General features: G+C 37.9%; 1 long non-coding RNA gene across 4 annotated transcripts in view; it reads left to right on the top strand.

Annotated features, from left to right (window-relative positions):
* LOC110287542 (uncharacterized) overlaps positions 1-13,781 on the top strand; it is a 58,295-nt gene that overhangs the window by 4,521 nt on the left and 39,993 nt on the right. For all 4 annotated transcript variants that reach the window (XR_015047146.1, XR_015047145.1, XR_003835656.2 and 1 more), the window contains exons 3-4: positions 1,522-1,590; positions 5,032-5,130. This is a non-coding gene — a long non-coding RNA (uncharacterized LOC110287542). The remainder of the gene's footprint in view (positions 1-1,521; positions 1,591-5,031; positions 5,131-13,781) is intronic.

The raw sequence follows: 13,781 nt of genomic DNA, 5'->3' as shown, positions 1-13,781 counted from the left end.
AGTGGATGCCTAAAATCAATTCCAACATAGGCTATGATCTTCTTATCCAGGGATACATAGTTTTGGTTTTGGGGGATTTGTTTTTATATGTTGAAACAAAGTCTTCTTGTGTAGCTACAGTCAAGCTTCAGTCACTTTGCTTCTACCTTCTGAGTACTAGAATTACAGGCATTTTCACTTAGACATGCAAATTCCATGTCTTGTAGTAACAAAGTATTTACCACCCACCATAGCAATTTATCTTTTTCAGTATCTTTTCTGTCCAAAGTATGATAGCAAAAAGAACACTGATTTCTTGAAAAAGAACACATTTTGTTCTTTTTTCTTTCTCCTACTTCATTCTGCTTCAGCACTGGGAGTTAAATCTAAATCCAGGTTCCTCCAAATACTAGGCAAGTGCTCTTCTATTGATCTACATCTCTGTTTTTTGTTTTGTTTATGTTTTTGTTAGTTGCTCAGGCAGGCCTTGAAATATCAGGGATTTTTGTTTGTTTGTTTCAGAAAGGGTCTCAAGTATCTCAGACTAGCCTTGAACCCACTATACACCCGAAGGTGACCTTGAATTTCTACTTTTTTTCTTCTTTTGCTAAGTGCTGAACAGACAGGCATGTATTGCCACACCTGGGCGAGCTTTGGAATTTCAGTCTTCTGCCTCTATAGAAGCTGAGATTAGAAGCTTGCACCAACAGGCCCAGCTACAGGATTCATTCTTATGCATTACATTTTTTAATTTGTATTTATTAAAATGTAGAGGCCAGAGGACAATTTTACAGTGTAGACTCTCTCCTTCCACCTTATAGAGCCCAAGCATCACACTCAGATGGAACAGTGGTGGCTCACGCCTTTAATCCCAGCACTCAGGAGGCAGAGGCAGGTGGATCTCTGAGTTTAAGCCCAATCTAGTCTACATAGTGAGTTCCAGGACAGCAAGGGCTACCCAGAGAAACCTTGTCTTAAAAATAGAATCAAACTCAGGTGAGGCTTGTATAGCAAGAATTTTACAGAGCAAGCAGTCTCACTAGCCATAGTAAATAGATTTAAGGGTTCTGCTTCTTTTAACAATAGAGTATTATCCCCAAAGAAGAACAAAATTGCATTCAAGGAAACAAATGTAACTAGAGAAAGAAAGTGTCCTGTTAAGCAAAATGTGCCAGACACAGAGATACAAATGTTCCCTCATGTGGAGACTCTAGATTACACACATAAGCATGTATGTAGATATGTGTATACATATGGCATGAAAGTAGAAGTGGAACTGTGGGCAAAAGGATGAGGAAAGCAAAGATTACAAGTAAACTATGTGATATTCATCTTGTAATGAAAGCTACTATTTTGTGCAGCAACTATGTACAAAAATAAAAACAAACAAATAAAATGCAGGGCCTTGTAGAAGAAGGCCAAAGAGGGTATGATCTTGAAAAAGATATTGGAACTCAAGGCTCTCCCTTCCACTATCTCTACTTCCTAGTCTTGTTAAGGTGAACAAATTTCCTCTGTCATACACTCTAACCTTCATTTCAGGGCTACCAGGGGTTCATATCCATGAAACTAAGCAACCATGCACTAAAACCTCTCAAAGCCTGAGCCAAGGTAAACCCATTCTTTGAATTGTTTTGTCTCATACATTTTTTACAGAAACAGAAAACACATCAACACAAAATGATTTGCCAAATTCACCACCATTCCTAATCAGAACATCTAACAAACTAGTTTACAGCGGGAATTGCATCAAGCTACTAACAGGTGTAGCTGATATAATAGTTAATTGTGAAAAACTGAAGGCTATCCTCTTATAATCAGGAGATCCCATTTAAGGTAGAATTTCTTTTCTTCCTTTCTTCCTTCCTTCCTGTCTTTCTTTCTTTCTTTCTTTCTTTCTTTCTTTCTTTCTTTCTTTCTTTCTTTCTTTCTTTCTTTCTTTCTTTCTTTCTTCCTTCCTGTCTTTCTTTCTTTCTTTCTTTCTTTCTTTCTTTCTTTCTTTCTTTCTTTCTTTCTTTCTTTCTTTCTTTCTGACAGGGTTTCATGGAGGTCACACTGGCCTCAAACTCCCTGTGCAGCCCAGAGTGACTTAGGCCTTCTTATCCTCCTGTCTCCACTTCCCAAGGGCTGGGATTAGTAGCATGTACCAGCATACCTGCTTTAATGGAGCCGAGGGGCCTGGGGGTAAAAGCAAGAGTCTTGTGAAAACCTAGGCAAGCACTCAACCAGCTGAGTTACATCTGCAGCCCTTCTCTCACTAGTTCTGTTCATCGTCTTCGCAGAGGTCTTCCAGGTTTAAATAGTTAAGAAAAAGCAGAAACCAAATCTGGTGTGGAGTGGAAAAGTATCTCTTTCTTTAAAATTCACGGACTTAGCAAAAATCTTAAGGAACTCATGAAAAACTTATCAGAGCAAATGAGCAGAGCAACGCATGAAACGTGACCACGATAGTACTTACAGGTCTGTAGCCAAACAGTAAAGATTTTGTAAAAAAAAAAAAAAAAAAAAAAAAAAAAAAAAAAAAAAAAAAAAAAAAAAACTATTATGATTTGCAGTATCATCAAAAAGAGTAAAATACTTAGGAATATGTTTTACAAAATAAATGTAGTACTAATGCACTGAAAACTGTAAAGCAGCCACCTGGGGGTGGTGTACACCTTTAATCCCAGCACTCAGGAGGCAAAGGCAGGAGGAGGATCACTGTGAGTTCAAGGCCAGCCTGGTCTACAGAGTGAGTTCCCATGACAGTCAGGGCTACACAGAGAAACCCTGTCCCCAAAAAAATTAAAAATAAAATTGTAAATTTTAAAAATTAAAAAGAGAGAGAAAGAAAATTGTAAACCAGTATTGAATGAAATTCAAGTACACTTAAAGAAATAAAAAGCCATTCCATGTCCATGGTTTGGAAGACATAATAGTAAAATCTGATCTACTTTGCATATGTAGCCAAATCCCAGCAGGAATTTTGGCAGAAACTGCATGATTCATACAAGGAGCCCAGAATAGCCAGAGCATCTTGGAAAGAAGGATAAATTAGGATGGTTCACACTTCCCATGCTCAAGCCTTACTAACTAAAAGCAATCATCAGGAGGAGTCTGTTACTGACATTAAAAAAAAAAAGTCATACGCATCAATGGAATAGAATTGAGAACTCAGAAATAAGCCTGCAGCTCTGTTGTCCATTGTTGATATCAGTACCTAGAGAATACAAAAGTAAGAAAGAAAATACCCTTTCAACATGTGCTGGGACAAATGGACTTTCACAAGAAAAAAATTAGTTTAGACTACTATAATGCAATAATAAAAACAGAAATTAACTCATTTTTTCCGGAGCCCTAGAGGTTAAAAAACGATACAATTTTTGAAGAAAAGGTAAATGCCAACGTTTGTTACCTTATATTAGACAAATGTTTCTTTGTTATGACACCAGCAACACACTCGCAAAAGTAGATACATTAACCTTTGTCAGAGGGAAACAGTTATGGACATCAAACAATATTAAGAAAATCATGATCATTAATCAAGCAGGTTTATACTGCTAATCAGAAAGAACACTCTAAAATCCTGAGGCAAAATAAATCCTTCCACTCTTTGTAAAAAAGGGGGGGGGGTAGAGAAGAGAAGAAAAGAAAAGAAAGAGGCACATGCTTTTAATCCCAGCACTGTGGAGGCCAAGGCAGATAAGTCTCTAAATTTGAGGTCAATCTGATGTACAGATCAAGTTCAGGCTGACTATGGCTACAAAGTAAGACCCTACATAAAAGAGGGAGGGAGAGTCAAGGGGAGGGAGGAAGGAAGGAAGGAAGTAGTGGCACAGGCCTTTAATCCCAACACTCAGGAGGCAGAGGCAGGTAAATCTCTGATTTTGAGGCCACCCTAGTCTACAGATCAACTTCCAGGACCACCAGTGCTACACAATGAAATCCTGTCTGAAAAGTCAACAACAAAAAAGATAACCCAATGAAAGGAAGAAAATAGTTGTAAGTTATATGCAATAAGAATCTACTTAGCAGAATATATACATAGAACACAGACATATCAGTGTTCATTACAAAAATGCAAGTTGAAACCATAAGATAACAGTACCTTCCTTCTACCAGTAGTCTTACACAGAGCTGTGGAAACAGTTTGGTAGTTGCTCAAAAACTCAAACTGTCGCCATATACCCAAAAGAATGGAAAAATATGTACAATAAAAGTTGTCCACCAAAATTCATAGCATCCAAAACAAACAACAGAATCTGTTGCAGTGGCAAGTGCTACTAATCTCAGCATTTAGATTGGGGAGGCAAGAGAATCATTTCAAGGCTAGCTTCAACTACTGAGAGAAGTCAAGGCTCGATTGGGTTTCCTGAGATCTTGTCTAAAACAACAACAACAAAAAAAGGTCACAGCAGCGTTATTTCTAATACTACTTTTCATAACAGAAACAACTTATGAATGAATTAAAAGAGATACTTTATACCTATGGAATTGAGTATTCTAACATAAAAAGCAATGAAGTAACAGCATATGCCCTATCTATCTATCTATCTACCTATCTATCTATCGATCTATCTATATCTGTCTGTCTCCTGGATGGACCTTGAAAATGTGTTGAATGAAAGAAATTAATCAGAAAAGAGAGCAAATATAGTATGATTATGTGAAATGTGAGGAACAGGTGGAACTATCAAGGTAAAAAGATTACTGCTTCCATTGTTTAATGACATGGAGCAAGAGTAGGTGCTTGCATATATAATAATTATTTGGGGTGGGGGAAGTGTTTCTAATGTGTTCTACAACTACATCTGATAATGCTTGCACACGTTTGTAAATAGATAAAGAACCATCTAAGGGAACAAGTTTTTCTTAGTGCATGGGGATGCCTGTGTATGGACATGGATGCTATGATCCATGTGTGGAGGTCACAGGATAGCTTTGTGGAGTCAGTTCTTGCCTTTCAACTTTACATGGATTCCAAGGATCAAAGTCAGTTCACCTGGCTTGCATGACAAGCCTTTTTACCCATTTCCTGAATCACCATGTTGGCCCTAAATTTACATTTTACAGCATTGAACTGGAGCTGGAACTAGAGCTTCATGCCTAAAATACTTCACTACCTTGCAAAAGGCTTATGATGGATTCATTACTCAAACAGTGATCTTTATGGTATGTAAATTATGTCTCAAGTGGGGTCTTAAAAATATGTGGTGCATTGAATAAAGATAAACTAATAAAATCAGATTTTCTTAAAAATTAATTAAAACAGTGTTTGGTTAATAAATTTAATTATGATTGCAGTATGTTCTTAACATTTTTTCCTCGTTGAGCCATAATTGAATATTTCAAAACCAAATAGTATTCTGATTATTTTCTCTTTTAATATTGGCTTGCACTTTCTCCTTCATTCCCGCATGGATTTTCAAATTGTTACTCACAAAGGAAACAGTAAGGGGTTGGGATATATTTTAGTGGCTTGGTTATCATGTGCTGAGCCATGGGTATGGTCATCACACATATAAAACTTATTAAGCATCTTAATAATTATAGAAAAGTCACCTTTTGTACATATTACAATTGTTTTGACTTAATATTCTTCATTTGGTTTTTCTCCTCCTCTTGTCTTCATTAATAAAATTTACTTTTCTTTCTTTTTAAAACAATTCTGTAGCTGGGCAGTGGTGGCACATGTCTTTAATCCCAGCAGTGGGAAGGCCAAGCCTTTAATCCCAGCAGTGGGAAGGCCATGCCTTTAATCCCAGCACTAGGAAGACAGAGTTCTGAGTTCAAGGCCTACAGAGTGAGTTCCAGGACAGCCAGGGCTATACAGAGAAACCCTGTCTTGAAAAAACAAACAAACAAAAAACAAATTCTGTGCTGGGCACACGGCCTAGGCAATTCCTCACTGAGCCTCCCACCATTCTTAGGTGATTCCAGATTGTGGCAAATTGACAATGAAAATCGAGCAACACTATCTTGTCCCAATCCCATGGTGATTTCTTTGTTTTAGATTACATTACATTTTATCATCTGAGAACACTCGATTTCACATACACCAGTGTTTCTGCTTTTCAGTGGCTGTCATCTCATTATTATTTGAACACGTCTCCTATAGTAAAGGCTTGGTTTTCCAGCATTTTGAGTTATTAAGACAGGATCAGATCAAGAGGGCACTGACATCTTATCAATGAACTAATGCATTTGTATGAATTCATAGATAATGTGCTAGTAGGAGGTGAGGCCTTGTTGGAGGAAGTTGGTCACTGGGGTACACCTTTCAAAGGCATATCTTCTCACTGGACACTCTTGGCTCCTGTTTCAAGACTGGGTGACATATGTAGTTAAACTCTTTTTTACCCTTCTACTGTAATGTTTCTACCTTGTCAAAGAGCTAAAAGCAGTGGAGTCAGCTACCTGTGGACTTAAACCTATTTAAACTTTGAACCAAAATACAAGGGTTGAGTTGTTTAACTCAGGCACTTTGTCATGGCAATTTCTTTTTCTTAAAGGAACTTTAGAAACATTTTGTCTTGTTTCCCTTCCCCCTTATTGCTTTTGATTTTTTTTTCTCAGACAGGATCTCACTCTGTAGCCTGGATAACCTAGAACTCGGTATATCAACCAGGTTTGCCTTGAACCTAAAGAGATTCACTGCTTCAGCCTCCTGAATGCTGATATTATAATCAAGTACCACTGTGCCCAATTTATGAAGTATTGGGCATCAAACTTAGATCCTTGTGTGTACTTGCCAAGCACTCTAGAAACTGAACTACACCCCCAGCCCCACAGTGATAGTTCTTTCTTTATAAAAGTTCTATAAAACTTTTGTTGATTATAATTTGTTTCATAATTTCAACGTCTTTATACAGATCAATAGTACTTACTAGATGCTAGGCCCAAGATATATATTCACATGGATTATTGAGGGTAGTCACAAAAGCCCTGTATCATACACATTTATTATCCCCTCTTTAGAAATAGGGAAATCAAAACTCTATTCAACTAAATATTTGATCAGTGTCACAAAACTAGCAAATATTATTAGCCCTTGTTCTATGTGGTCCACTCTTTATCCTCTTTCTGTCCATCTCTGTCTCAATTTCCCTCTCCCCCACCCCCTGTTTGAGCCTAGGCTTAGATTTGCTTAAGCTCACTACATAGCTGGTGTGAAGGCTAAACATCTGATATTCCTTCCTCTGTCTCCCAAGTGCAGAAATCGAAGGTACCACATGGTTCTCTTTCTTATTGAAAACAGGTGTTTTTCCCTTGCCTACCATTTCCACTTGTTTAATTCGATGCTATTTATTATTGTATGGGTTTAATTGGACTTTCAAAACACTATATACATGATAACCTTCAATTAGCTATTTACTTTGTTTGCCTCTCTCTACTCACTGAGCCAAAAGGGTTACATTTTTCCCTTTGTTGAAAGGGCTGGAAGAGAGAATAGTGAAGTGATTGTTCCACCATAATGTGAGATAAGAGATGGGCACCACATACTTAGAGTTGAAAAAATAATCTATGAGTTAAAAAAAAGGTTTTCAATTTGATGGTTGTGAGCATCCATGTAGAGACTGGGAATGAACCTGGGTCCTCTTGAAGAGCTGTCAGTGCTCTAAAGCACTGGCACAGATAGTTAAGAAATTGAGGCAGGGTCTAGTGCAGCCCAGGTCAACTTCAAACTCATCATATACCCACAAATGACCTTCCATTCCTTAGGACCCCTGGCCTCTACCTCCCAAGTACTGGAACTATGGTCATTTGATACCATACTCATTTTAAAACAATTAAAATTTTAAAGTTATGATATATCATAATTGTTATATTCATTCTTACTAAATATAGTTTGAATTTCTAACTGGTGAATTAATGTAGCAATTAGATATTATGGTGGAATGAAGGTTAAATCACTATAAATGGACCCAATGCCCATATCTGACCTCTGTGGGTGCTACAAACTCATGATATACATATACAGGCCAAACACACACACACACTAAAAATGAATAAATAGTTTTTCAAAAGATTTGTCTTTGTTGTGATTAAAAATACACTATTAGGAATAGTGTAAAAACATTTTAAAATCAGAAATGGCTCTTTGTGCTGGGCAAGATTGTTCAGTGTGTTAAGGGCACTTATCACTAAGCCCAGGGAACTGAGTTTGATCCCTTGGACCCACACAGCAGAAGGAGAGGAATGACACCTGTAAGGTGTCCCCTGACCTACATATGCTGGCCATGGCATAAGCATGCATGTGTGTGGCACATACACATAATAAATAAATGAATGTTTAAAAACTACCATGCTATGGAAAGAGAAAGAAGTGGCTTATTAAAAGAAATCAAATATTTCATTGGGCATAGTGACTCATACCTGTCATCTCAACTCGTGGGAGTTAGAGTTAAGACAACCAAAAGTTCAGAGTCCTCATCAGCTACATGGTGTGCAGGAAGACTTTATCTACTCAAATAACCTGTTGGAATTTGTGTTTCTGTGTGGTTTTGTTGCTGAACATCAAGCCTGGAGCCTTATGCATGCTACATGTGTATGTGTGTGTGTGTTACTCAGCTAGACACGCAGACTTGGTGCCGTTTGACTTTTTTAGAGTTTCATCTTCTTGCTCCTTCATTTCTCTTATCAACTCTGTTGTATGTGTTTTGTTTTTGTTTTGTGAGACAAAGTCTTACTGGAGCTTGAGTTAGCCTCAACCTAGTCACAGCCATCCTCCCTCAACCTTTGTAGTTCTGGAGTTATAGGTGTGAACCACCAAGCCCACCTATATGCATTTAAGCCACATTAAAATTATTCAAGAGCACACTGTATGAGTATTATAGACATAATATTTCCAATTGATGCACATATTTTCGAGATAAGGTCTCATATAGCTCAGATTGTCTTAAAACTTACTCTGTACCTGAAACTGCCTTTGAACTTTTCATCTGCTTGCTTACACCTACCTAGTGATGAGATGAGATTGCAATTGTGTACCACCATGCCTAGGTAATATACTTCTTTTTTTTTCTGTTTTTCTTTTATTATTATTGTTGTTGTTTTGGCATGGGGCTGTCTGTCTGTTGGTAGGACATGTGTATTGAAGTCACCCACTATTGTATTAGGTTAATCTGTGACTTTATGTCATTTTTTCATTTTTATTTTTATTAGATATTTTCTTTATTTGCATTTTAAATGTTATCCCCTTTCCTAGTTTCCCCTCTGAAAACCCACTACTCCTTCCACCCTCCCCCTGCTCCCCAACCCACCCAATCATGCTTCCTGGCCCTGGCTGTCCCCTATACTGGGGCATTTAACTTTCACAGGACCAAGGGCCTCTCCTCCCATTGATGACCGACTAGGGCATCATCTGCTACATATGCTGCTAGAACCATGAGTCCCACCATGAGTTTTCTTTGGTTTGTGGTTTAATCCCAGGGAGCTCTTTAGATACCAGTCAGTTCATATTGTTGTTCCTTCTATGAGGCTACAAACCCCTTCAGCTCCTTGGGTTTTTTCTCTTATCTCTTTCATTGGGGACCCTGTGCTCTTTCCAATGGATGGCTGTGAGCATCCACCTCTGTATTTGTCAGGCACTAGCAGAGCCTCTCAAGAGACAGCTATGTCAGGCTCCTGTCAGCAAGCTCTTGTTGGCATCAACAATAGTGTCTGGTTGTGGTGATTGTTCATGGGATTGACCCCGAGGTGGAGCAGTCTCTGAATGGTCATTCCTTCAGTCTCTGCTCCACACTTTGTCTCTGTAATTCCTTCCATGGATATTTTGTTCCCCCTTCTAAGAAATACCAAAGTATCTATACTTTGGTCTATCTACTTCTTGGGTTTCATGTATTTTGTGAATTGTATCTCGGGTATTCTGAGCTTCTGGGCTAATATCCACTTATCAGTAAGTGCATATCATGTGTGTTCTTTTGTGATTTGCTTACCTCACTCAGGATGTTATCCTCCAGATCTATCCATTTGTCTAATAATTTCATAAATTCATTGTTTTTTAATAGCTGAGTAGTACTCCATTGTGTAAATGTACCACATTTTTTGTATCCATTCCTCTATTGAGGGACATCTGGGTTTTTTCTAGCTTCTAGCTATTATAAATAAGGCTGCTGTGAACATAGTGGAACATGTGTCCTTATTACAAGTTGGAGCATCTTCTGGGTATATGCCCAGGAGTGGTATTACTGGATCCTCAGGTCCAATTTTCTGATGAACCTCCAAACTGATTTCCACAGTGGTTATAAGAGCTTGCAATTCCACCTGCAGTGGAGGAGTGTTCCTCTTCCTCCACATTCTCACCAGCATCTTCTGTCACCTGAGTTTTTGATCTTAGCCATTCTGACTGGTGTGAGGTGGAATCTCAGGGTTGTTTTGATTTGCATTTCCTTAATGCCTAAGGATGTTGAACATTTTTTTTAGATGGTTCTCAGCCATTTGGTATTCCTCAGTTGAGAATTCTTTGTATACCTCTGTACCCCATTTTTTAAGACGGTTATTTCATTTTCTGGAGTCTAACTTTTTGAGTTCTTTGTATATATTGGATATTAGTCCCCTATCTGATTTAGGATTGGTAAAGATCCTTTCCCAATCTGTTGGTGGCCTTTTTGTCTTATTGACAGTGTCCGTTGCCTTACAGAAGCTTTGCAAGTTTATGAGATCCCATTTGTTGATTCTCAATCTTACAGCACGAGCCATTGGTATTCTGTTCAGGAATTTTCCCCCTGTGCCCATATGTTCAGAACGTCCCCACTTCCTCCTCTTTAAGTTTCATTGTCTCTGGTTTTATGTGGAGTTCCTTGATCCACGTAGACTTGAGCTTTGTACATGGAAATAAGAATGGATCACTTCACATTCTTCTACATGCTAACTGCCAGTTGAGCCAGCACCATTTGTTGAAAATGCTGTCTTTTTTTCCACTGGATGGTTTTAGCTCCTTTGCCAAGTGACCATAGATGTGTGGGTTCATTTCTGGGTCTTCGATTGTATTCCATTGGTCTACTTCTCTGTCGCTGTACCAGTACCATGCAGTTTTTTTCACAATTGCTCTGTAGTACAGATTGAGGTCAGGGATGGTGATTCCACCAGAGGTTCTTTTATTGTTGAGAATAGTTTTTGCTACCCTAGGTTTTTGATTATTCTAGATGAATTTGCAAATTTCCCTTCCTAACTCGGGGAAGAATTGAGTTGGATTTTTGATGGGAATTGCATTGAATCTGTAGATTACTTTCAGCAAGATGGCCATTTTTTCTATATCAATTCTGCCAATCCATGAACATGGGAGATCTTTCCATCTTCTGAGATCTTCTTCCATTTCTTTCTTCAGAGACTTGAACTTCTTATCAGCTACAGATCTTTCACTTCCTTAGTTAGAGTCACACCAACGTATCTTCCATTATTTGTGACAATTGTGAAGGGTATTGTTTCCCTAATTTCTTTCTCAGCCTGCTTATCCTTTGTGAAAAGAAAGGCCACTGGTTTGTTTGAGTTAATGTTATATCCAGCAACTTCATTGAAGTGGTTTAAGAGGTTTAGGAGTTCTCTGGTGGAATTTTTGAAGTCACTTATGTATACTATCATATCATCTGCAAATAGTAATATGTTGACTTCTTCCTTTTTAATTTGTATCCCTTTGCTCTCTCTCTCTCTCTCTCTCTCTCTCTCTCTCTCTCTCTCTCTCTCTCTCTCTCTCTCTCTCTCTCTCTCTCTCTCTCTTTGTCTTAATTGTTCTGGCTAGGATTTCATGTACTATATTGAACAGTTAGGGAGAGATTGGGCAGCCTGTCTGGTCCATGATTTTAGGAGGATTACTTCAAGTTTCTCTCCATTTAGTTTAATATTGGCTACTGGTTTGCTGTAGATTGCTTTTATTATTTTTAGGTGTGCTTCTGTTTTGTAGAATAGTGTGAGGATTATTGGTATTCGGTCTTCTTTGAAGGTCTGATAGAACACTGCACTAAACCCACCTGGTCCTGGGATTTTTATTTTGATTGGGAGACTATTAGTGACTGTTTCTATTTCTTTAGGGATTATGGACTGTTTACATCATTAATCTGTTCCTGATTTAACTTTGATACCTGGTATCTGTCTAGAAATTTGTCCATTTCATCCATGTTTTCCAGTTTTGTTGAGTATAGCCTTTTGTAGTAGGATCTGGTGATCTTTTGGATTTTCTCAGATTCTGTTGTTTTCTCCCTTTTCATTTCTGATTTTGTTAATTAGGATACTGTCCCTGTGCCCTCTAGCTGGCTAAGGGTTTATCTATCTTGTTGATTTTCTCAAAGAACCAGCTCCTGGTTTGGTTGATTCTTTGAATAGTTCCTTTTGTTTCCACTTGGTTGATCTCAGCCCTGAGTTTGATTATTTCCTGCTGTCTACTCCTCTCGGGTGAATTTGCTTCCTTTTGTTCTAGAGCTTTTAGGTATGCTGTTAAGCTGCTTGTGTATGCTCTCTCCAGTTTCTTTTTGGAAGTACTCAGAGCTGCTGTGCATTTTATTCTGACCACTGCTTTCATTGTGTCTCATAATTTTGGGTATGTTGTGGCATCATTTTCATTAAACACTAAAAAGTCTTTAATTTTGTTCTTTATTTCTTCCTTGACCAAGTTATCATTGAGTAGAGTGTTGTTCAACTTCCATGTGTATGTTAGCTTTCTATTATTTATGTTATTATTGCAGATCACCCTTAGTCCATGGTGATCTGATAGGATGCATGGGATTATTTCAATCTTGTATCTGTTGAGGCTTGTTTTGTGACCAATTATATGGTCAATTTTGGAGAAGTTACCATGAGGTGCTGAGAAGAAGTTATATTCTTTTGTTTTAGGATAAAATGTTCTACAGATATCTGTTTAAATTCATTTGGTTCATAACTTCTGTTAGTTTCAATGTGTCACTGTTTAGTTTCTGTTTCCAGGATCTGTCCATTGATGAGAGTGGGGTGTTGAAATCTCCTATTGTTGTTGTGTGCCGTGCAATGTGTGCTTTGAGCTTTACTAAAGTTTCTTTAATGAATGTGGCTGCCCTTGCATTTGTAGCATAGATATTCAGAATTGAGGGTTCATCTTCATAGATTTTACCTTTGATGAGTATGAAGTGCCCTGACTTGTCTTTTTTGATAACATTGGGTTGGAAGTCGATTTTGTTCAATATTAAAATGGCTACTGCAGCTTGTTTCTTGGGACCATTTGCTTGGAAAATTTTTTTCCAGCCTTTTAGTCTGAGGTGATGTCTGTCTTTGTCCCTGATGTGGGTTTCCTGTATGTAGCCAAATGTTGGGTCTTGTTTATGTAGCCAGTCTGTTAGTCTATGTCTTTTTATTAGAGAATTGAGTACATTGATATTAAGAGATATTAAGGAAAAGTTTGTGTTGCTTCCTGTTATTTTTGTTGTTAGAGTTGGGAGTCTGTTCATATAGCTATCTTCTTTTAGGTTTGTTGAAAGATTACTTTCTTCCTTTTTCTAGGGAGTAGTTTCTCTCCTGTGTTGGAGTTTTCCCTTTATTATGCTTTGAAGAACTGGATTCCTGGAAAGATATTGTGTAAATTTGGTTTTGTCATGGAATACTTTGGTTTCTCCATCTATGGTAATTGAGATTTTGGCTGGGTATAGTAGCCTGGGCTGGCATTTGTGTTCTCTTAGGATCTGTATGACATCTGTCCAGGATCATCTAGCTTTCACAGTCTCTGGTGAGAAGTCTGGTGTAATTCTGATAAGCTTGCCTTTATATATTACTTGACCGTTTTCCCTTACTGCTTTTAATATTCTGTCTTTGTTTAGTGCATTTGGTGTTTTGACTATTATGTAAGGGGAGGAATTTAT

The sequence above is a fragment of the Mus caroli genome, unplaced genomic scaffold (assembly GCF_978045245.1).
Source record: "Mus caroli unplaced genomic scaffold, Mus_caroli_1 scaffold_5, whole genome shotgun sequence".
In the NCBI taxonomy this organism is placed as follows: domain Eukaryota; kingdom Metazoa; phylum Chordata; class Mammalia; order Rodentia; family Muridae; genus Mus; species Mus caroli.
The sequence above is the reverse complement of the archived record's forward strand: the minus strand, read 5'-3'. Positions and strand labels throughout refer to the sequence as shown.